Source organism: Equus asinus, chromosome 4 (assembly GCF_041296235.1).
Source record: "Equus asinus isolate D_3611 breed Donkey chromosome 4, EquAss-T2T_v2, whole genome shotgun sequence".
Taxonomy (NCBI): Eukaryota; Metazoa; Chordata; class Mammalia; order Perissodactyla; family Equidae; genus Equus; species Equus asinus.
In genome coordinates this window covers 75,747,821-75,774,018 of record NC_091793.1, presented here as the reverse complement: position 1 = coordinate 75,774,018, position 26,198 = coordinate 75,747,821, and the positions used below count along the sequence as shown (strand labels likewise).

At 35.6% G+C, this 26,198-nt stretch overlaps 1 protein-coding gene and 1 pseudogene across 1 annotated transcript in view; both read left to right on the top strand.

Moving 5' to 3' along the window:
• DPP10 (dipeptidyl peptidase like 10) overlaps positions 1-26,198 on the top strand; it is a 1,237,611-nt gene that overhangs the window by 196,216 nt on the left and 1,015,197 nt on the right. The window lies entirely within an intron of this gene.
• LOC106842461 (nucleophosmin pseudogene) lies at positions 15,581-16,441 on the top strand (annotated as a pseudogene).

Sequence of the window (26,198 nt, the reverse complement as noted above, 5' to 3'; positions counted from 1 at the left end):
AGCACCATTTTCTCAAAATCTTTGTGGTAACGCTTGGAAACAGGACTCTGTACATGGGAAGATCATAAGCGTGGGCCTGTGAGGGATCTGAGGGGCCCATAAAGTTGGTTTTAGATGCTTCTGCACTGCTCCAAACCTAGAAGATTCATGTGTAGCTTCAATTTTCTGATAATTCCTCATAGTTCTGGGCCTTTTAAGATCAAAAAGATTTATTATAATAAAAAGTTTATTGGAAAACTTGTAATATAACCAATTCTATTTCTATTTCCATGTTTCTTTCTTTTTTTTTTTCCCTGTGGTCATTAACAGACATTTAGAAAGAAATAGATTTTTGTCAGCTTTAAACTCAACCTTGAATGGCCAGAAACAGGCATTTTTGCCCCCCCGTTAAGTTTTAAATGACAACTTTTCAGTGTACCCTTTCCTAACTAGTCGTAGTTTAGCATGATAACTTAAAATTTTACCATATTAGTCATTAGCTGGTATTATTTGAATTTTATACACTTGTTTAAATAAATCCAACTTGTCAGATCTATCTACTAATTATTTTCAATGTTTCTTCTTTTCTCTATAATTTAAAATCATAAAGTAAAAATAATTCTCCTCTTTATACATAGTTTAATAATAACCCATTGTGAGAAGGCAAGGTATAATTATTATTCAATATGTTTATTTTTGCCAAATAGCATGTTACTAAATTTGATAAAATTTCTTTGTGTATTATATGTGAGACCAACTTATTAAGCAATGCCTTCATCAGATATATTAGCCTGTGAAAAACTGATTAAGCTTCTTGTTTTTTTAATGAAATTCAAGGACAATTTTATTCATGTATAACCAGTTTTGGCTTAAAAACTCCTGTGTTTATTTACTCTGTAGATATTCTTTGAACCTATATTATATGAAAGACATTATACTAAATGCTATAAAGTTTATCAAGATGAATTAGGTTTTGACTTCTTCCCTTAAAGAACTTACAGTCTATAGTATGTATAGGTATGTTTCCATATATGACTGCACAGCACTCACAAAAAGTGAAAAAGACGGCAGATTTATAACAGTTACAAGAGAATAAATTGAGAATCACTCTCCAAATGTATCCTATAGCTCATGCTGTGTATACTGAGGAGGCTGAGCACCCAATTCCAATGTGTGGCAGGGAGGTTTTCCTCATACGACTGAGCAATTCTCAGACACAAGCTGGGAGTCCTACAATTCAACTCAGTTCTGACTCTATCTACCTGAAGACAGGGTTAGATCCCACAGGTTAAGGGCTCAGTCTCTCAAGAGTGCATGCCCCCCTACTTCGGATGCTATTTGAACCCCAAGTTATCACCTGTTCTTCTGACCAAATGGCTATAAATCAGAGGTTCAAACAGTCTGCTCTTTGGGTTTTATTAATTTGCTAGAGCAGCTCACAGAACTCAGATAAACATTTTGCTTACTAGATTACTGGTTTATTATTTAAAAAAATAACTCGGGAATAGTCAGATGGAAGACATGCATAGGGCAAGGAATGGGGAAAGGGCATGGAGCTTCCATGCTGTCTCAGAGTGCACCATGCTCACCAAATCTCCATGTTTACCAATCTGGAAGCTCTCCGAACCGTTGGTTTGGGTTTTTATTGGAGATTTTTTTACATAGGCATAATTGATTAAATCACTGGCCATTGGCAATTGAACTCAATCTCCAGCCTCTCTCTCCTCTGCAGAGGTGGGAGTAGGGAGTGGCATGGGCTAAAAGTTCCAACCCTCTAATCACACGGTTGGCTCCCTTGGCAACCAGCCCCATCCTTAAGTGTTTTCCAAAAGTCAGGTTATTAATATAAACCCAGTTGTGGTGGAAAGGAGCTGGTTATAAATAACAAGACACTCATTTCACCTTTATGGCTCTGAAATGATTTCAGAAACTGAGGACAAGAGCCCAAATATTATGACAAAAGATGCTCCCATTGCTCTTATCTCTCCAAGGGTTTTAGGAGCTCTGTGCCGGAAATGGGGATGAATATTAAAAACGTATTTATATAATAAGTCACAATATTACATATACCCTGTGTTGGTACCTGTTATTGATTGTAATTATATCTTCTGGAATGTGAACAGACAGTGATTGATGTCAGACATCCTGGAATGTCTCTGCCCAGGGAATGTGTGTAGCAGGAGGGTCTCAGAGTCCTGGTAAGATAAATACATATGAGAAGAGATGATGGGTAGTTTAAAATTCACCAGTAAGTAAACATTTAAAGCACAAAATTCAAAAGTGAATGTTTCAATGAATTGTAACAGGCTGATGGAAGGACCCGCTCATCAGGGACTATTGTCTGATCCCCGCACTGGCCGTATAGGCCTGACACGTTAGGGATGGTGCCTCATTTCTGACTTTTAAAAAATCCCCATGCTGAGTCAGGTGATAGGGTTTGGTATCGGACCCAGCTACCCTAATTTTACTTTTTCTCAATTGTCCCAATATTTATGATTCAGAATACAATTGCCCAGGAGTGCACCCACTGTTTCCTGCAGCAGTGCTCCCTTCACTAAAACTAATCTATTTGGGAGCTGTAATGAGTTGAATTGTGTCTCTAAAAAAGATATGTTGAAGTCCTAACCTCCAGTACCTCTGAATGTAACCTTATTTAGAAACAGGGATTTTTCAGGGGCAGGTATGGTGGCATAGTGGTTAAGTTCGTGTACCCTACTTCTGTGGCCTGGGGTTCACTGGTTCCAATCCTGGGTGCGGACCTACACACGAATCATTAAGCCATGCTGTGGTGTCCCACATACAAAATAGAGGAAGGCTGGCACAGATGTTAGCTGAGGTCCGGTCTTCCTCAAGCAAAAAGAGGAAGATTGGCAACAGACGTTAGCTCAGGGCCAATCTCCCTCACCAAAAAAAAGGGGGGTGGGTGGAGTTTTTAGATTTAATTAAGTGAAAATGAGGTTACAGTGATTAGGGTGAGCCCTAAATCCAAGGACTGATATCTTTATAAGGAGAGGGCAGTGTGGAGATGCATAGACGTAGACGAACAGAGGGAAGGCGGCCATGTGAAAACAGAGGGAAAAAATGGAGAGATGCAGTGATAAGCTAGAAGTCTTGCTAGCAACCTCCAGACGCTAGGAAGGAAACACGGATCAGGTTTCCCCTCAGAGCCTTCAGAGAGAGCAGGGCCCTACCAAGACCTCGATTTCAGACTTTCAGCCTGCAGAATGTCTATTGTTTTAAGTCACCCAGTTGTGGTACCTTATGCCAGCAGCCCTAGGAAACTCATAAAGGAGCAAACAAACGGGGGAAAAAAATGGGTGGACTCTGTAAGTTTCCTACCTGACCACTATCTCCAAGAAATAGACGTTTATGTTAAGGGATTTTTGTATCAAATGTGCTTAATATTAACAGCCTGAATGTGTCAGCTGGAGAAAATTATGAGACTGTTTTCTAGAAAAATTAAGTTCTCTCATTGACCTCTGCTTAGATCTTCTGGGAAGGGAGGTCCATGGGGATACTACGTCTTACCGAAAATTAGTGACCACCAGGATAACCAGCGTCACCTGCAACCCCTGATCTTGAACTTGAGGCCAGATATCCTGTCTAGATCTTGGACATGAGATACTAGAAAAATTTGTTCAGTATCTAGTATGGCTCTGCCAAATGTTTCTTACAAAGCACAAAGGGCTTGGAAACAGTGGACTTAGTTGATCCTTAATCCTAACTTTGTAATTTATTAGAAGGTGACCTTGTATATGATGAAGAACCTCTCTAGACCTCATCAGTAATAGGGGGTTTGTAGGAGGTGAACTGTAATGTCTGTCTCTTTCAGCTCTATGAGTCAATGACTCAGTAGATGAATAATCTCCTTAAAATAACTCACAAAGAATCTGAGTTATGCAACTGGAATTTACAGATTACTCACCTGTGAGTAGAGGCTTTCAAATAGTTTTAATTAGTTCTTGTTGAATTATGAAGCTTATTTTGTTATTGCTAAGTTGTATTTTGTTATAAATGAACTGCAACTCTTACTTGTAGACGATTTTTCTAAGAATAAAGGGAAAGGAAGTAATTTGAATTTCAAATTTCTAGCCCATCAAATATGAAATGAATATTTAAAGATGAACAATAAAATTAGGCTACATTTTTGAAAAATATTTCTGCTTGCTAAAGTCAGAATTATACAGCCATGACCTTTGAAATAAAATACAGAGTTTCAGATAAATGCAGTAGTTGTAGATTATAGTTTCTGGAGAATTCTGCCCAAAGTGATATATGCTCATTTATCTTTCCTTTCAATGAATAACCAAAACAAACTTCTTGAAGTCAGATGAGTGTTCTGGAATGCCAAAATAATATGAATGGCTTCCATTCTTCTGGGTTAATATGGATTCCTCCCAAAAGTTTATAATCTTTGATACCCAATCTTGCTTAACTTGGCATTTGAAAATTCTCCAGTAGATTTGCATCAGAATATGATTAACTACCTTGAAGTCTGGAAATAACTTCAGGCTGCCTATTTTGGCTTCCTCTTGAGATCACATGCTACACTGAGTGGTATATTGGTGGCAGAATCAAGGTAAATGGGGACAGAAACAAGGTAAATGGAGCATAATTTTCCCATAGCAAATTTGATTTTGCTTGAGATATCGTAATACATGTACATAATATACATGACAATTACTCCACAGACTGGGGCATATTTGTTAATGTCACAAAAGCATCAATGGAAAAGAATCTGAATTTTGTAATATAATAACATTGGGGGAAATTATCATGTAATTTGTATGATAAGACAGAAGAGAGGCAGTGTCTCTAGAAGGATTCAGACAATACAAGTCAACACAAAACATTTCTCCACCTTAGTCATCTTCTCGTATCTCATCCCATCCACATTCATTAGTGAAGTAACTCAGGGCTCCCTATTTCCTCTATATGTATATTTTATTGTGCTTCCCCAAATGTAGTTCAGATCAATCTCTGAATGATACCAGAGTACAAGAAAGATACAAGAGCATTTATAACCCACCATCGACTCCTTGGCATTTGGACACTCAGCGTCTGCATGGCACTTTATGTGAATGTACAGAGTGGTAAGATTTTTGCTAGGTGTGTTCTGACAACACCGCGTAAACAACTCTTCCTCAATGAAATAATGACGCAGTAATGAATAATCCTGCTGCATAATGTGTGTGGGGTGTGGGGTGTATGGTGACAAAGGAACTTAATTGTTATGAGCTTGGGCTCTCTAGAGCCACACTATCTGGATTTACCCAGCTCTGCCACTGACTGTATGACTTTGAGCAATTTACTTAATCTCTCTGTAGATCACATGCCACAAAAAGTAGGATGAGGGTGATAAGAGGACCTTCCTTTGAGGACTGAGTTAATACATGTAAAGCACTGAGAACAGGGCTCTTAACATAATAAGCACTTGATAAATCTTAGCTGTGATTATTAATGAGAGTTTAAAGATGGGTAACTAGAGAGGCAATTTTGGGGAAGGAGCATAAGTGTGCATCATCTGCAGACATCCCAGGGAGCAACTGTAAAAATTCTATAGTTCAATCTTGCAGTTTGAATATTTTAAACTTTGGGTACCAAGTTTGAGCTTCTCATCATGGTTGACCAACCCAGAGCATGTTAAATTGAATTTTGATTCTCCATATTTTTGCACTCAGGGCTAGCTCTTTCAGAGTTGGTCTATAGAACTCAGACAGCATGGGGAAGTTAAATTCTAACCTCTTTTCCTTCCTGCTCACTGAAGAAGCATGAGGGTCAATGTAAAGCTAGCAGAAGGGCCATAACAACTTTGAGAGACTCAAGAGTATAGTTGAGTAGGAAACGGTCAGCTCATTGGCAGTATTTGTAGTCCCAGCTACAACCAGAGAGATGGAGAGGAACAGTAGCACAAGCAGACAAAGGATAATGAGGGTGCTGCAGAAGGGGGTCTGGAGTCCGCTGAAATAGTTCAGGTCTCCTCTAAATTCGTAAGTACCTCATAACACAGTTGTTAAGGAAAAAATGTATGCTGAAACGCGTATTTGAATATTGCCACAGCACTTTGTCCTGTTGGACCTAGTAACAGAGTGGGCCCCGGTCACCAGAGAAACCAGCACAAAGTTAGGAAGGCGGTTGTCCTACTGTTCGAAATAGAACAATGAGTCTGTCACTCATGAACCACTTGCCCAATAGCTTGACCAGGTGCAAGCCCTCCTCATCTTTACCCTTCCTTCTCCTCACCTGCACATTATCTCTGCCACAAGGAAAATGAGCTAGTTCTTTTCATGCACCTTTCTCTTCCTTCACTCATTTCTTTGCTTCTGATGCTGCCCATGACTGAGACAAGAGATAACACAAGACCCTTCCTTAGACACGAAGCTGCTGTGTCTGTTGCTGCTTCCTTGCTTCTGAGTGAAGGTAGGGGGGACCCACGGCTTCTTCACAGCTGTTGATGAAGGAAAGGTAGTTGTCTTTTGGAATGACAGACTAAACTTGGGTAAGAGAGACCTTATAGAAGATCTTTATGATCATCTGATTAGAGGAATGAGTTTGAAAGTTGCCTAAATAGTAGGAACACTGACATTCTTATAGTCAACTGCAATTCCTGAAACACAAGCCCTGTGATCCCCAGTGATCCTGGGAGAAAGCTTGTTCCAATGAAGGAGAATCAGGCAGACTGACACCCTGACAGAGTGATGTGACGCCCTGCCCTCACTCATAGAAATGACTGTATTGTATCCATATGGTATTGCATTTTTAAATTTGGGGGTCATGGAGTCTAGGCGGGTTATTTTTGTTTTAGTAGCCTAAGCAGAATAGTAAACTCATGGTTCTGGATATCAGAGACTCTATATATCACTAAGCTTGAACACAATTAGAGATATTAGTATACAGATGATCAGGTCAGAAGCAGTATTATATTTAAAATAAAACTCAGTTTGTAAACTCATATAATACTGAGTTTTATTTTAAATATAACACTAGTTAGTGAGACTTACTTCTTATCTTCAGGGCTTAAAGTTTTACTCCTCACTGAGCACTTCATCACAGTGTGATATCTAATTTGTGCTTCTACTTCTAATGCATAGCCTAGTGCCAGACACATATTAGGCATTTAGCATTTTTCTTTTTACAAGTGGATTTTACATGGATATAAAATTAGTATTCTACTTTTATAAAAATTTCAGAGGACAGATTAAAAATGTGAAAAGGAAAAGCCAAATACATTGTTATTGTCCAATATATTTTATTTCTAAAGTTGACATAATTTGGCTGCTATGAAAAAGAATACCTGAGGGAAGAAAATGTGGCATTATCTTCTTTTAGCTGAGCTGAACAGCTGCTCCTTTCTTTCGAGTGTGAAAACAGGAATACTTAGACCTACCAGTTAGAACCATATCATGGTTGTTCAGCAAAGACCCAGTCTTCCAGTTTTGACCGTAAGAGGAGAATTTAGAACCTGGTCTCTCAGTTGCCCTCAGATATGTTAAAATTAAATAAGTAAACATATTTGCAACCTCTAAAGTTGCATGTATGTGAAAGAGTGTGGGAGGGAGACAGAACACGAGAGAGTCAGAGTTGGAAGCACCTTACAGTTCATTTAAATGAGTCTTTTTAACTTCGAAATGTGAAAACCGGGGTCAGGGAGGGGTAGTCACACACAACATGTCTATGCAACAGAATACTGTTGCAGCTATTAAAGTAAGAGTGGAGACTCGGGCTCGTCATGGAAAAAGGCATATGATATAGTAAATAAAGAGTAAAACGCTAAATTCTGAACGTGCTTTAATTGTAACTACATAAAATTATGCTCATGGAAAAGATTAATAGTGATTATTTTTCCTATTTTCAAACATTCCCCTGGTCAAGAGTTAAGAAGCGTTTTCTATAAAGGGCGATAGTAATTTGTTTTGACTTTGCAAGCCAAAGGATCACATACTCTGCATTTGTAGATGAAAGTAGCCATAGACATTATGCAAGTGCATGAGCATGAGTGCATTCCTGGCCTGGGCACAATAAGAAATGGCCAGATTTGGTCTAACGGCCACAGTTTGCCCAACCATGCTTCATTCTTTCAACATGTTTATTTATTAAGCAAATGTTATGTATCAGGCATTGTGTTGTATACTTGGATACAAAGGTGAATAAAATCTGATTCTTATGTCCAAGTATATCACAGTCTAAACTATAGTTATTGCTTTATTTTTAAATTAAAAAGTTACCCATGAATTATTTTTCTTTTTCTCTTGTTGACATCTTTCTAGTTTATATAACCTGAAGGACAGGCTGCTTCTTCACACATGCCTTAAGAACCTAGGGAAGGGGGCAGTACAAATGAATAAGGTATGCTTTGGGTCTATATGAATAATAATTCCCCACTGAATATAAATTACGCTCATAATATGGCGTTAATATTATCACTTAGCTCTGCAAAAGAAAAGCAGAACTGAATGTTTATGGTGAAATTTGCCTTGAAAGACAATGGAGTCAGTGAACTGCAGAATCCTTGCGATCCTTAATGGAATATTCATACTTGGCAAATCCCACTCTGTGTACTATTATTGCTCAAAGGATGCTCAGGGGATATTGAGTAAATGCTGCTAGAGAGGAGATAAGACTTCAGAAAAGAAGAGTGCAAACAGAAATGTACACTTCTACAAAGAGCTAAATTGTGTGAGTGCTAATAAGAATGCAATCGAAGTTTAATCAGGAGCACCTTGTACAAGACGAGTAAGTACAAATCTGAAACATTCTGACGGCTTTGCCAGAGGATGTTCTATATGCTGGAACTTGGACAAAAATTCTTATCAAATAATGTTGTGATTTTGAAAAATATTCAATAAGTATACACTGATTATCTTTTGTGTCCCTAAGTCAGTGACTTCCTGAGGTTTCAGGGAGAGAAAAAATGCTTTTTGCCTAAGAGATGGCCCAGTGAGAACTGACCTATAGAATGTTGGTCATGAGCTTCCTTTTCTCTGCCTGGAAATTTTGTTAGCTCTCCACTTCAGGTGGGACCAGCTAGCAGAGGAAAAGACAACTTCAAAAATCCTTTCCACAACACACGAAATAATATCTGAAAAATGAACAGTATATTATAGAGACACCTGCACTCAGGGATACAGCAGCTTCTCAAAAACCAGGAGAGTTTAAGGGTCCTACAAAGTGATGAAAAGAATGTTAAGCCTGCTGGTCCTATGATGTCTCATAGCTGGTACATTTTCTCCCTCTTGATGATTTACGTTGTGGGTGCCGTCTCATATCCTTCTAACATTGATACGTTTATCTTTGGCAAAGACCCCCGACCCATTCAGTGCTCTCCACTTTGATATTGTATTGTTTCCAAGGAGCACTGGAGAGAATGTAAATCTAGGCTGCATCACAAATTCCCGCTTTTGTGACCTTGGACTTGTTGCTAAACCTCTCTATGCCTAGTTTTCTTTGTCTCTAAAAGTAATACCTGCTTTATAGGGTTGATAATGTAATGGAAGATAAAGCACTTGAGGTACCTGACAATATCTTTTCACAAAAATTAGGAACCATAAGAATACCAATAAAAATAAAAATTAAAAAGAAATTAAAATTAAAAAAAATAAAATCAATAAAAAATAAGAATATCAATAAAAATTTAATTTGCAACTAAAGTTTAAGCAACCATTCTGTTCTTGTGCTTACTCTGAAATTAATTTCCAATCGTTTCCTGAATTAGTGGTAGACTAATAAGGTATTGGATATTGTCAACAATCCTGGAGCTAAAACCTTGAACATTTTTCTTTGAATTTATTTTGCCATTTAGCATACCCTGTCACTAATGAATTTTCAGTTTAAAGGTAAAGTTACTCACGTGACAATATCAGTTATGAACAAAATAGAGTCATTTGTAAAAGTGAAAAGAGTATTAAAATAATTTAATTGTATAATTTGTATAATGTATATTGATCAGTATATTGGATTTCTTGTCTGTGTAGACCCATAAAATAATTATATTCAAAAACTTCAGAAGTAAAATTCTTTCTAAAAATGAAACTAGCATATCCATTTTATTAAAGTAAAAAAAAATCCTACTTTATATTGGTTATTTGGATAGTAAAAAAATAGCATAAGTAGTTTAATTGTTCTTGATACAGTTTCCATATTTTAATAAAATTCTTATTTGCATCAGTTTCATACCATATTGCTGGTATATTTCTGAAGAATGTATATTCATTTGCAATATGGTCTTATTTTAAATTGCTTTTCTTAAAAGTATGAAATCTTCAAAAAACGCAATCTTCTTAAAAGTTGCATTTTATGATAATGAATTTGAAATTATTGACACCTTCAATTGACTCTCTGCTGTAGACTATAATATTTTTAATTGAGGAAATACTCTTTTTCCATTTGCTAAAGTCCTTCCTAAGCTCAGAGAAAATTCTATGAAGTAGAAAATATTCTCAATTCTAATTTTCCATATTACAATATAAAAATATTTAAACTTAATATTTTTCATTGTTTTATTTTTTAATTTGTTTTTGTTTTGCCTCTCCTCTCTTCTAGCCTTTTTCAAAAGCAAATATTTCTGCCAGACAAGTTATGTCTCTTAATAATTATTTTACTGTTTTTCCAAATATTGACACTTCAAAATCATTGGATTTCTCGCTTTTATGCCTCTCTGGTACAGACCATAAATTTAGCCATATAAAAATAGGTTCTCTCTACAAAAAATAGATTTTCTTTATCAAAAGATTCTCTTCACTTTTCCGAGCACAATTCAAGAATTTCAAAATTAAATCTTGTATATTTTCTATGCCCTCTGTGTTTAATTTATGCAGTTCTGCCCTTGTTTCCATGGGTATGAATTTCAATATATACTATTTTCAAGCTTTGTTTTAAATAACCGAATATCCTATAAACATCATAAGCCTACAAGCATCATAAGTAAAGTTTTTTTCTACTTGTTGAGTACTTTTATTCAACATCTCCAATTAATTCCAAACAAACTGGAAGCAAAATACACAGGAAAAATTTGTCCCCACCAAAAATGAAAACTCAGTACCATGGTAGGACATTTGGGATGATGTACAAAGTAGCTCTTCAAAGCGGCAAACTTTCTAAAGTCTGATTGAATTTTAGAATCCAAGGAGCAAGGAGAAATGCCTATATCCAAGTTAAAGTAACGTTTGCAAGAAATTTCTTTAACATAAATCTTGTAGTTGAGTTTTTAACAACCATGGCTTTCCCATTGCTTGGTAAAATACTGCAGATAGTTTAAACACAAATGTGAATGACGTGTTTACCATAATCAATTACAAGTAAATTCCTGCTCTATACATTTATTAATTTAGTAGGAACATTGTTTTTACCTCTTGCAAAGTTTGTGTTCATATTATTATTTTCAGTTTTCAGTTTTGCAATGGACAGCAATAACAATCACAAGAATATACGATGTTTCATTCTGGACACTGTGGTGGTTAATTTTATGTATCATCTTGTCTGGGCCATGGTGGCCAGATATTTGACCAAACATTATTCTAGATGTTTCTGTGAAGGTATTTTTTGCAACCAACTGACTTTCTATTTGATGAGTCTAACAACACTGACATCAAACTGGACTCATTTAACTGTTTGCAAAGTTCTTCTGCTATTCAAGTCAATGAACTAACAGCTATCATTTTACATTTTGTCCTTCTACATGAAAACTTGAAATCAAAAGTGAGCAAGATTAACTTAGAAGGCTACTAATTCCATCTAAATAAAAGTCAAGTTTCATTGAATGTTATATAAACACACCTTCTGGTGCTTCATGTATTAAATCTTTGTCTGCAAGCATAGTTCTCTTAAATTAACTACAATATTTGAAGTCCATGGAGGCACTTTTTAAGTGGACTTGCATTCTCCAGTTTTACTGTGATGAATGATATTTGCTACAGTTCCCACGATGGATGGTGAATAATGACGTATATTTTGTGAAAGTTACATCATCAACTTTCTCGTGAAGCAGAAATATAATCATTAATTTTTTATTAAACATGTATTTTTCTCATTTACTGCTCCTAAAATGGTTTGCAGTAAAATAAAAAATAGACGAGTTATAATTTTGCACCATGAAACAACCACTGTAGCAACAGACATCAGACTACTCTATCACTTGCTAAGGCAGGACTTATTGGCCTCTATTTCTCTCTCAAATTTCATATACAGTCTTCCAATACTTCCCACCGTTTCCACTGGCCTGGCTGACTAACATCTTGGGGGCTTGAGCTTTCAACCACGAAACTGACCATGCCATGGTGAAAGTGGATGGTACCGCAAGTGAGTCAGCAGAAGTAGTGGCACCACATCCTTCTCTCACCTTCACAAGAGACCTGCAAGGTTTCTGAGTGTGATTCGTTTTATTGGTAAAAGCCCAGCATGTTTTACTTTAAGGGAGTTAAGTCGAAGTTATGTTTCATTTGACAAGGGTTGGGAAAAGAAGCAAAGTATTGCTGCTTGTCTTTAAATTTAACCACCAGTTAAAGCAAGAAGTCTGCTCTTTGAACATATGTCTCACATACACTAAGAAAGATCATGGCAGAAACTCACAGTACAAAATGGAGAACTCCCAAACCCATATCACATTGTTTGAAGGGAGCTATTAAAAAATAACACTGCTGAAAAATGAAAATTCTGGGACAAATGCCAAACCAGAAAGACATTGGGATAACAAATGTTAATTGAGACTGTCCCAAGCAAACTGGCATGCGTGGTTAGCCTATACATGAGTCACCACCAGACCTTCTGAATTATTGCTACTCACAAATGATTTATCTGATACACATGTAAAATATTTGTCACTTTCACCACTGTTTAAGTATCTCAACTTCCATTTCCATAATAATTGTGCACTTCATATGTCTTCTTAAAATATCTTTACTGCTTTCATAGATATTGGAGATTATGAGAATAACAATATGAATAAAATACTTGAAAATGAAACCCAAACTCAGAAAACATGGAAAGTAGATTAAGGCAAAACCTGATGCTTGTTCATGATTCTCACCACTAACGGTCGGACAGAACTAATATACGGGCAGAACTAATATATTTTGCTGTGGAGCATAGCTTTATTCATACGTGTGGAAGTAAATAAGTTGACAGTTCACTGGAAGGAAACTTCTTGTTTTAATACTATTGAGTAGATTATACAGAAAATTCAACCCACATGAAGTTACATAAAAGGAGGATTGAAAGAATAGGATCCATCGGAGAGAAGCTCAATTCCAAATCTCTCCGTGCCCACAAACTGGAATCCAGAGCCTTTAATTAGCAGGGAGAATCTTTGCTGACCTTTTTTTCCTCTGTTGAATGACCCTTCCACTCTTCTCTGATAGGAGAAATCTTATTATTTTTCCAATTTCAAAAGTCATGCCTTTCATTAGTTACTCTCTCCCCCATGTTTTCATCACGCCTTGTACATACAAATAGTGATTCAGTCATCATGTTCTCTTACAGATACTTATTTATGTTTCTGTCTTACATAGGGCTTTGTCCAGGGCAAGGCCATGTGTTAACATTCCTTATATCTGAACATCCACTTCGTGCTATTTAAAACATCGTAATTAGCTCAAGACACATTTGTGGAAAAAACATCAAGGTTACATCCAGTTTCTGGTCATTACTATCCTACTAATCATCTTTAATGATTGCCAGATTTTTATTCAGATTAATTTATAACATTAAAAGTTTCATAGACCTCAGTGTGATAGTTGGACTCCTACTAACCGTAGCTTGAGACAACAGCATCTAAAGCTGCTCTGATTACAGGAATACTTTTAAATAAATGTATATGCAAACAACATTTGTGTCATTTTTAAAAACTAGTAACACACACATGTGTAAGGCCAATTGTTTAGCCAATAGGGAATTGGTGTACACATATGTTTCTATAAGACTGATAGTAAATATGTTGCTCCTAAAAAGGCCTTTGATATTGTGGGTGGGGAAGACTGTTTTGTGTCAGTGATGGAGTAACATCGATCTGCAGAAACTTTGAAACTTTCACATTACAGATCATCAAATTCCGAGTTGGGCTGATGACACTCTAATAACAAATAGCAATTTTCACAGAGAAGACTTTTGAAATATTCTTCTTTTCTACTTACTAACTACACAGGAGAACAATTCAGTTCAAGTACTTAAAATTGCATACTTAAGATTATTTAGTGATTTTTCATTTAGGCTATCTTTAAAAAATCAACATTTTAGGTAAGTGGAACTGGCTTTCTCCATAAAAATGGCCATTTTTTAAGATTATGAAGAACACAACGTGTTTCAGGGAGAAAGCATGTTTAAAGCATCTGCTTTTGTCAACGACAATAGACTTTTCCTAATCAAAGTCCCATTTAATGTTTGCAAAATTTAAAGAGTGTCTTTATCTAAGCCTAAAATCGGCACTTGCCAACATACAGAACAGGTTGCGTTTCTATTTCAAGGGAAAATTGTGTTTATCTTATTACCTATCATCATAATACCTGTCTGGATTGTTGTTGTAAGTCATTCATCATCTTAGAAGTAAATAATTTTCTTAATGTGTTGTAGGAAAAATACATCAATACAGAGAATGATGATGGTGTGATTATAGTAATTATCACATGTAACACGGGTACTTACTACCATTTAATTTTGTTCTCATTCATTGAAGAGCTAGTAAAAGTCACATTAAGGAGAATACATAAGATGAACTAACATTAAGGAATTTTTGTTCACTGGCAATGAGAAGAATAAAAGGCTTGGAAGTAGATTTGATGTATAATTTTTTTTCTGGCTAACCTCTAGGGAAAATTTTAATTACCAATATTATGGTGTTGAGAGGGATTAAAATAACTTTCAACTGAAGACAGTATTATAAATGGTCATCTAAAAGATGAGAAAGTAAAGAAGACAAAAGATTTTTAAAATATCCTATTTTTCCAAAAGTTATAATAATTCGTGTTCCTGATCATTTTCTTTTACTAGACCCCTGATTATTCAAAGGCAGAACTCATGGTATTTCTATTTTTTCCCTAACACCTAACAAAGTGCCTGGTCCATGGAAAGCAATCCATGGTGTGCTGGGTCAGACTCACAGTGGTTTGCGAGAGGCAATTGCTATATTTTCAGGAATTGTAGAAGCTGTTTGGTGCACCTTAGTAGCTTGAAATCAGGCACAGTGGGGGTATTTATACCATAGAAATAGGCGTGGAAAGGACGTTTCCACCAGAGAGCAGGTTATTAAACATTTATTCGCACACCACCAGAAAGCATTCAATAAATGGTGAGTGAACAAAGAGTGAGTGAATGGTAAAAAAATAACATAGTGATAATCTGAAATAAACAAAAGAAATGCAAACCACTCATGAAATAAACACCAAGCACTAAATAAGATAAAATCTTTCTAATTTGGTGTCAAACAGGCGTCTAGTTCTATTTTGGGCTCTAGCTCTCACTAGTTGTGTGTTCTTATGCAAGGCATTTAAATTCTTTGAGATTTAAGCCCCTTCATGTGAGAATACAATGAGAAGTCTGCAACCTCAAAGAGAGCCCTCCCCTGACCACGCTGGCACCCTGATCTTGAGCTTCCAGCCTCCAGAACTGTTGTGAACTAAGGGCCAACAAAGATTACCTCTTTAAAGTGGATAATGATGAAAATGGGCACCAGTCATCTTTAAGAACAGTCAATTTAGGGACTGGGGCAAAGGATAAATTGCACATTGTTGAAGCAGAGCCAATGTGTTACGAGGGCAATCCAATTAAAGTAACACTGGCAACTTTGAACATGTCTGTACAGCCTGTGGTTTCCCTTGGGGACTTTGATATAACACCACCTGTGGCCTTGTGGTTAGGTGTGGTTCAGGGCCTGTGCATCTTAGTGGACAGCACTTAGTAGCTGTGGAAGAAGATACAGAATCAAAAGGTGAAGAGGAGGAGGGTATGAAACTCATAAATAAATCTGGAAGCGAGCTGCTCCTGGAAGTAGTGGCAAGTCCCGACAGAAAAAAGTAAAACTTGCTGCTGATAAAAATGGTGAGGATGAAGAAGATGATGACTATGAAGGTAATGATGATGATGATTTTGATGAGGAGGAAGCTGAAGAAAAATTTTCAACAAAGAAATCTATATTCAATGCTCCAACAAAAAAGGCACAAAAATCAAACCAGAATGAAAAAGACTGAAAGCCATCAACACTAAGATCAGAAGGTCAAGAATCCTTCAAAAGGCAGGGAGAATGCCTAAAGCACTGCAAGAACCTAGTTCTGTAGAAGACATTAGAACAAAAGTGCAAGCAAATATAGAAAACTGTGGCGCGCTTCCTAAAGTGGAAGCCAAGTTCATCAATTACATGAAGAATTGCTTCCAGATGGCTGACCGGGAGGCTATTCAAGATCGCTGGCAGTGGAGGAAGTCTCCTAAAGAAAATATTTTAAAGAGTTTGCTAAATTTTTTTGTCATTTCATTTCTGTAACAGCTGATATATGGCTGTCCTTTTTATAGTGCAGCGAGAACTTTCCCTACCGTGTCTGATAAATGTTGTCCAGGTTCCACTGCCAAGAATGTGTTGTTCAAAATACCCATTTAGTTTTTAAAGATGGAACTCCATCCCTTGTTTGGTTTTCAGTATGCGTGGAATGTTATAATAGTACTGGTGGTCAGACAAATGCGAATGGTGGGGAGACAAAAATATACATGTGAAATAAACTCAGCATTTCAATTAAATCAATCAACAAATTAATACATAATTTTTTTGAGATATAAGTAACTTGCCAAATGGAGTGTGTGTGTTTCAAAAGTGGGGGTAATAATGCTTACTATATAAGAATATAATGGAGATTAAATGTCATGATTGTCTAAAATATATGAGATCGAGTCATAGGCAATTGATATTTCTATAGATCAAATACAGTTAGGTCTCGGTTATTTCACATGGCACCCCTTCATGGTAGATGTGCAATAAATATTTGAAGGGAGAAAGAAGGAAAGAGAAATAAAGGAGGTTAAGAAAAAGAAAGAATATAGAAGATATCAGAATTTTACTCAACAAAATTTTTTTTAATATGTCCATACGCATCCTGCCCAATCTTCCAGTTCACCACTACAGTCAATGACTTACACAAAAAAACTAAAGTTCTCACAATTTGACTTAAGGCTTTGACTCTCCTAGAGATGGCTTATGAACTGTGCAATATATATTTCCATACTTTAAATGTATAATGTATATTAGTATACTGTAATCCCTTGACAGTGGTAGTTTATTTAGACTATTTTGGGGACCAAGTTAAGAACATTTTATATCTATGTAACTAGCTCACTAAAAAATCAATATACGTACTTCATTAAAAAAAAAAAGATCCTAACAATACTGAAGTTTAAAATAGCTGTGTCAAGGAGAACACACGTAAATATTAATTAGAACATAAATCAGATCACGCTGTGCATCTGTGAATTTGCAGAATGCTTTTCAAACTAACAAACATGCCATGGACATCTCTCCATTGAATGTAGAGAGCTCTATTTCATGTCTTATTTTTTATATAATGTTCCATTGTATGGACGAGTCAAAGTAGACTAAATCAACCTTCTTTCGCTTTTGGCTTTCATGAACAATGCAGCAATGAATATTCGTGTGTGTGTGTATACATCTATGTGTGTATAGGTATATCTATGTATACATTTTATGTATGTTTATATATTATATATATTTTTTATATTTTATTTCCACACACTCAATTACATATGCAGGCATACCCATATTGTTTTCATACATGGGTAAGTATTTATATGTGATAAAGTCATGGAGTTGGAAATCCTAGGCAAATGAGACTTTCCATTCCAAATTTGACTGGATTTAATTAAATTGTTCTCCAAAGAGGTTGTGCTAATTTATACTTTCTCCGAAAGACTGCCTTTTACCAATATTTTAAAAAACATTTCATAAATCATCTCTGTAATATTTGCCAGTTTAATATATGGAAAAACTCTTTCTAACTTTCATTAATTGATTATTAACAAAGTTGATCATCTCCGCATGTATTTCTTGATTTTTAATTTTTTTCTCTATATTTACTCTTCATACTTTTTGCTCATCTATCTGTTGGGTTGTTATTTTTTTAAATATACTCTAAAGGGGTCTGTTATTTTTTTAAATATACTTTTCTGTCAATGTGTTCCAAATAATGTTCACAATTGTTGTTTTTCCTCAACTTTCTCTGTACTACTTTTTACTATGCCAACGTTTTAAAATTTTATGTAGTGAAATCTGTCAATATTTTCTTTAAAGATTTATATAACACGCATATATAAAATTCTCCCTTTTTCAGTATTTTGTATGCATTTTTATATTTAACTCTTTGATCTGTGTAGAGTTTATTTTGGTAAAATGAGTGAGCACTGCCTTATTTATTACCCAATGACTGGAAGCTATCCTAACGACACATTGAATAATCCATCTTTCCCTTGTCTATTTGAAATACTTGCTTTCTCATATTCTACTTGTAAATGTTTCTTGGGTATATTTAGACTTTCAAAAATTATTTTCTGGTGATTTATTCTAATCCTGTACCTACATCATCCTGTTGTAATTTTGGTTGTTTTATTATTATATATCTCAATGTTATTTATGACAAGTCGTCTTTCATTACTTTTTCTTTTTGCACAATTTACCTGTCTATTCTTAAAATTTTCTTTTTCTAGATAAATTTTTAGATATCTTGACACATTGCAAACTTAAACACAGACAGACACACACACACATACACACACACATTGGAAGTTTCATTGGGCATACACAATTTACTGATTGGTTTAGGGAAAACTGAGGTGATACAAAATTGAATCTCTGTATCCAAGAACAATAGGTTTCTCCATTTATTTAAACCTTCCTCTTGCTTCAGCAGAGTTTTGTAACTTCATTCATATGTCTTTCATATTTTTAATAAAGTTATTTTCAAGATTTTTCTTGCTGTTGCTATTGTAAGTAGGATATTTTTAAAATTGCACTTCTAACCTGTTATTGTTTGTGTAGTGTAAAGGTAAGGTATTTTGTATATTTATTTTTAACTTTGCCACTATTTTGAATTTCTTTAATATTTCCAAAACCTTTTTGAGTAGTCTCCACTGGGTTTTCCATTTTTGCTATTGTTTTTCTCGTATTATATATTAAATACTTTCTATCTTTCTCTAGTCTAATGACATTGGCAAACAATTCCAGAATAATGGCAGGAAAAGCAGGCATCTGTAGCTAAAACCTAACTTTCACAACAGGCTTTTAGGATTTCATCAGTGGACAGGATATCCATGGGCTGGTGGGAAATGTTTTATGTGTGTTATTAAGGTACAGAATCCATCAGCTCCTATTTTTTACAGTATTTTTAAAAATTTATTAAGCATATTTTTACAACTTTCCATGATTTCTTGCCCACTCCTTTTATGGGGTAATAATCACATTTCTAATCAAGTTTGGGATATATGCCTGTTGATTACATTCCACTGTTCTTTTAATATGCTACTAAAATTGATTTGCTAATAGTTTGTTTCAAATTTTTGCATAGATATTCATAGGTGGGAGATATTTGGAATTTTCTTTCTTGGTTCTACCTTCTAAGTTTTCCTGATGGTAATATAATTTTGTCAGAAAGAATTGGAAATATTTCTCTTAGTTCATATGAGTGGTTCTCAACCCTGGCTGCACATTCTAATTTTATAAACCATGGACACTTAAAAGCTACTAAGGTCTCGGCCCCACCCTGGATCATTTGCATGTAGGTGAGGCTGTCAGCGATTTCAGTATAACACAGTCTCAAATTTGTTCTCTTTTTTCTTTGCATTGACCATGCATGCCACCTTGACTCATTCTTTCCGACTGAGCAGAATAAGGGACACAGCATGGATCAATAGCCAAACCAAGCATCCCCCATCTTTCTCCGGAACAGAACAGAAGAGAAGTAACTAAGGTATTGGCCTTTTGAGACTGTTACAACGTGTCTATGGCCCTTCTGTAAACTGAACAGTTAAGGACACTAAACTATTAGGACCTTGAAGAAATAGTAGATTTTACTATCTGAATACCTGATTCTGAGCTCACTGTTTTCCCAGCCACCTCTTTGTCCATAGACCTTATTTATTTTGTATTGCCTTACCAACTCCTCTTTTTCCTAGAATCAAATTGGTCTTTCATGCTTAGACTCCCCCCTCTGGATGACAACAAATTTGCTGTCCTCCAAGATTCTCTTTCTCACTCTTCTCATGTTGTATTTCCCTATTTCATATTGCAAACGTCTCTCTGCTGGTTGTGACTGCACCACACTGTCCATTGTGCCTCAGAATTCATCCCTCGAGGGCAACATTTTTACCCAATCTCTGCTCTTCTGCTCCCAAGTTGAGTTCCAGGTTCTCTGTGGATGCCCCTATTTTTTGGATGGTGCAGAAAAATCAGTCTCTTGGATAAATTTCACAACTTTTTGCATTCTTGCAGAAGTACTATCATCTGGTTAAGAGCTGACTTCACATTCTCTTGGAAAAATCATAGCCAAATTAGCTTACCCTTCTTAATGCCCCTGTTACCTTTGGTCACTCTGCAAGATATAAACCTCTAGGGTCACCCATCCATTTGTGTGTTCACATGTCCACATGCTCGAAATTTCTCCACCAAACTCACATCCTGCTGTTCTCACTCTAAATTTTGTCACCACTTGCCACTGAGTATGAAACATAAACAAATAGATTAAACCTAAACAAATGGATTCAATGTAAACAAATGTCATCATATTATCAACCACTTCGCCAATAATGTGATTTTTTTTCCCTCTGGCCTGACTCATTTTCTCTGTGTTTTCTCGTACTTTCTCATTTCTCTATCCAATGTACTTCTGTGTAAGGATTTGTCTCAGATGATTAGTGCTGTTGAGCATCTTTTCATGTTCTGTTGGCCATTTGTATGTATGTATCCTCTTCAGAAACACATCTATTCAAGTCCTCTGTCCATTTTTAAATCTGATTATTGGTCTTTTTTACTGCTGAGTTGTATGAGTTCCATATATATGTTGAATCTTTACCTCTTATCTGACACATGGCTTGCAAATATTTTCTTCTATTCTTTAGGTTACTTCTTCATTTTGTTGTTTCTTTTCCTTTACAGAGCTTTTTAGTTTTATGTAGTCCCACTTGTTTATTTTTGCTCTTGTTGCTTGTACTTTTGGTGTCATATCCAAAAACCTGTTGTGAAAACCAATATCAAGGAGAATTTCCCTATGTTTTTTTCTAGGAGATTTAATGTTTCAAGTCTTATAATTAAATCTTTAACTTCAAGTTAACTTTTGTGATTAGTAAAAGATAGCAGTCCAATTTTGTTCTTTTGCATGTGGATATCCAATTTTCCCAACACCATTTATTGAAAAGACTATTCTTTTCCCATTGAATATTCTTGGCTCTCACATCAAATATTAGTTGACTGTATGTGTGTGGATGTATTTCTGAACTCTTGACTTTGTTCCATTGTACCATATGTCTATTTCTATGCCAATACCATACAGTTTTGATTACCATGGTTTTGGTATATTTTGAAATCAGGAATTGTGAGGCCTCCACCTTTGTTCTTCTTTCTCAGGATTGCTTTGGCTGTTCAAGGTCTTTTGTTATTCCACACAAATTTTAGGATTTTTTTTTCTGTGAAAAGTGCCATTGGAGTTTTAATAGGGATTACACTGAATCTATGGATGACTTTGGGTTGCGTATACAATATAACAATTTTAATTCTTACAGTTTGTGCACATAGGATTGCTCTTCATTTGTTTGTGTCTTCTTCAATTTCTTTCATCAATGTTTTATAGTTTCAATGCACAGATCTTTCACCTCCTTGGCTAAATTTATTCCTAAGTATTTTATTGTTTTTCATACTATTGTATTTTCTTCTTTATTTCTCTTTCAGATAGTCCGTTGTTAGTGTACAGAAATGCAACCGATTTTTGTATAATAATTTTATATCCTACAAATTTGTTAAATTCATTTATTGTTCTAACATTTTTTGGTGGAGTCTTTAGGGTTGTCTTTATATAGGATAGTATCATCTGCAAAAAGAGATGGTTTTATTCTTCCTTCCCTATTTAGAGGTCTTTTATTTCTTTTTCTTGTCTAATTGTTCTGGCTAGGACTTCTAGCACTATGTTGAATAGGAGGGATGAGAGTGGGCACCCTTATCTGGTTCCTGAGTTTAGAGGAAAAGCTTTCAACTTTTCACCATTGAGGATAATGTTATCTGTGGGTTTGTCATATATGGCCTTTTTTATACTGAGGTATGTTCCTTCAATACCTAATTTGTTGAGAGCTTTTTTCATGAAAGAGTGCTAAATTTTGTCAAATTTTTTTTCTGCATCTATTGAGAGGACCATATGAATTTACCCTTCATTCTTTTAACCTGGTGTGTCATGTTTATTGATTGGTGCATGTTGAACCCTTCTTGAAACCTAGAGTTGAATCCCACTTGATCATGGTGTATGATCTTTTCAATGTGTTGTTGAATTCAGTTTACGAGTGTTTCTTGAGAATTTTTGCATCTATATTCATCAGAGATATTGGCCTGTAGTTTTCTTTTTTTGTGGATCTTTATGTGGCTTTGATATCAGGGTAATGCTGGCCTCATAAAATGAAGTTGGCAGTTTTCTGTCCTCTACACCATTTTGGAAGAGTTTGAGAAGGATTGGCATTAATTCTTCTTTAAATGTTAGATACAATTCACCTTGAAATCATCTGGTCCTGAGCTTTTCTTTATTGGGAAATTTTTGATAACTGCTTCAATCTCCTTAGTTGTTACTGGTCATTCAGATTTTCTATTTCTTTATGATTCAGCCTTGGTAGCTTGTATGTTTCTAGGAATTTATTCATTTCTTTTAGGTTATACAATTTATTGGCATGTAATTGTTCCTAGTAGCCTCTTCTAATTCTTTGTATTTCTGTGGTGTCACTTGTAATGTCTCCTTTTCATTTCTGATTTTATTTGAGTCCTCTCTTTTTTTTTTTTCTTGGTTAGTCCAGCTACAGGTTCACCAGTTTTGCTTTTTTTTTTTTCAACAAACCATCTCTTTGTTTCATCATTTTTTTCTATTGTCTTTCTAGTCTCTATTTCATTTATTTCTGCTCTAATCTTTATTATTTCCTTCCTTCTGCTAACTTGGAGCTTAGATTCTTCTTTTTTTATATTTTGTGGTGTAAAGTTAGGTTGTTTATTTCAGATCCTCCTTTTCTCTAAATGTAGGCTTTTACAGATATGCATTTCCCTACTAGAGCCACTTTTCCTGCATCCTATAAGTTGTGGTATGTTGTATTTTCATTTGTCTCATGTTACTTCCTTATTTCCTTTTTTATTTTTCTTTGACTTAATGTTCCTTCAGAATTGTGTTGTTTAATTCCATGTACTTGTGAAATTTTCCATTGTCCTCCTGTTATTGATTTCTACTTTCACACTAGTGTGTTCAGAAAAGATACTTGATATGATTTCAATCTTCTTAAATTTAAGACTTGCTTTGTGGCCCAACATATGATCTGTCCTGGAGAATGTTTTGTATGTGCTTAAGAAGGATGGGTATTTTGGTGCTGTGAGATGGAATGTTCTGTATATGTCTGTCAGGTCCATTTGGTCTATTGTGGTATTCAAATCGACTGTTTCCTTATTACTTTTCTGTTTACATGATCTAACTAATGGTGAGACCGGGGTACTGAAGCCCCCTCGTATTATTATATCATGGTCTATTTTTCCTTTCAGTTCTGTTAATATTTGCTTTAAATATTTAGGTACTCCAGTGATAGGTGTATATATGTTTATAATTTTTATATCTTCTTAATGAATTTAACCTTTTATCATGGTACAGTGACCTTCTTTTCTTCTTATGACTGATTTTGACTGAAAGTCTATTTTATCTGAAAGAAGTATAACCACTGTTTCTCTCTTTTGGTTACCATTTGCATGAAATACCTTTTTCCATCCCTTTACTTTCAGCATTGTGTGCCCTTAAAACTAAAGTGAGTCTCTTGTAGGCAGCATATGGTTGGATCTTTTTTTTTTTTATCCATTCAGTTACTCTGTCTTTTGATTGGAGAAATTAGTCCATTTACATTTAAAGCAATTATTGATAGGTAAGGACCTATTGCCATTTGGTTCATTTTTTTATAAGTGCCTTTTTTAAAGTTCCTTTATTCCTCTTGCTGTCTTCCTTTGTAATTTGTTTTTTATAGTGGTATGCTTTAGTTCCTTTCTCTTTACCCACTATATACCTACTATAAGTTTCTTTGTTGTGGTTACCAGGAGGCTTACATAAAACATCTCATAGATATGACAGTCTATTTTAAGCTGGTAGCAAATTACATTCAATCACACACAAAAACTCTATGCGTACTTCTCCTCTCACATTTTATGCTATTGATATCATACTTTACATATTTTTATGTTGTGCATACATTAACAGATTATTGTAGCTATATCTATTTTTAACATTACTAATTTTTAACATTCATCCTAGACATAAAAGTGATTTACAGACCACCATTACAATATTAGGGTATTCTGAATTTGAGTACATATTTACCTTAACTGTTGAGTTTTATACTTTTATATGTTTTTATATTGTTAATTTGTGTCCTTTCATTTCAACTAGAAGAACTTTGTCATTTCTTGTTAGGCAAGTCTAGTGATGATGAACACTCTTAACTTCTGTTTGTCTTGGAATGTCTTTATCTCTCCTTCATTTCTGGAGGTCAGTTTTGCCAGGCATAACATTCTTGGCTGGCAATTTTTTTCGTTTAACACTTTGAATATGTCATCTCATTTCCTCCAGGCCTGTAAGGTTTCAGCAGAGAAATCTGCTGATAGCCTTGTGGGGCTTCCCTTGTATGTGATGAATCATTTTCTCTTGCTGTTTTCAAAATTCTTTCTTTCTGTTTACCTTTTAACATTTTGATTATAATATGTCTCAGAATAGTCTTCTTTGAGTTCATCTTGCTTGGGGTCCTTTAAGCTTCCTGCATCTGGATGTCCATCTCTCCCAAGAGTTGGGAAGTTTTCAGCTACTATTTCCTTAAATAAGTTTTCTGCCCCTTTCTCTCTCTCTTCTCCTTCTGGGACTCCTGTGATGCAAATGTTTATTTGTTTGATGGAGTCCTACAATTAAGGTAGACTTTCTTCACTTTTTCCTTCTTTTTCATTTTTGTTCCTCTAACTGGTTTATTTCAAGTGATTTGTCTCCAAGTTCATTGATTTTTTTCTTCCACAAGGTCAAATCTGTTGTTGAATCTCTCTATTGAATCTTTTCAGTTCTTTCATTGTATGCTTCTGCTCCAGGATTTCTATTTGGTTCGTTTTTATGGTTTCTATTTCTTTATTAAACTTCTCATTTTGTTCATACATTGTTTTCCTGATTTTGTTTAGTTGTCTATCTGTGTTGTCTTGAAACTTACTGATTTATTTCAAGATGATTTGAATTCTTTGTCAGGAAATCAAGATCTCCATTTATTTGGTGTCAGTTACTGGAGCTTCATTAGTTGGTGACACCTCCTTTGGTGGTGTCATGTTTTCCTGATTCTTTGTGATTTATGTAGCCTTGCATATGTGTCTGTGTATTTGGATGAAAAAAAACCTCTTCCAGTGTTTACAGGCTGGTTTCAGCAGGTAAAGATCTCCTATTGGTTCCCTGGGTTGTTGGGATTACCCCTAGAATTTTATTCATGCTGGATTGGAGCCAATTTTGAGGTTGTTGCTGGATCCACAGTGGGATCCATAGTTGGTGTGCTTATTACCAGGGGCTCAGACAGGTGTGGATTCCATCTGGTCTCTGGGTGAATTGGACTACTTCCAGTAGCTTGTTCAGTAGAGTGGGACTGGGTCACATGTCCATTTTAGGGTCTACAGTTTGGTACTCAGTCAGTGGGCCTATTACCAGGTGTGTGGATGTGTATGGCTCCTGGTAGATCCTTGGAAGGGTTCCTGTCTAGTCAATGGATGTGTCCCTGGGTAGGCAGGACTGGCCCTGGATCATGGCTGGGAGGGGCTGGAACAGAGACCCAGTGATAATTCAGTTTCTACAGCCAAGATTAAGGTCTGAAGACCTTGTTCTAGAGTCACAAATGGACATGTCATCCATCAGTTCCCTGAGTGAGCTGGACTACCTCCTGACTGTGGCTAGAGGTGGTGTAGCTGAGGGCACTTTCTGGATCTTTTGAGGCACATACATGAGTGTCTC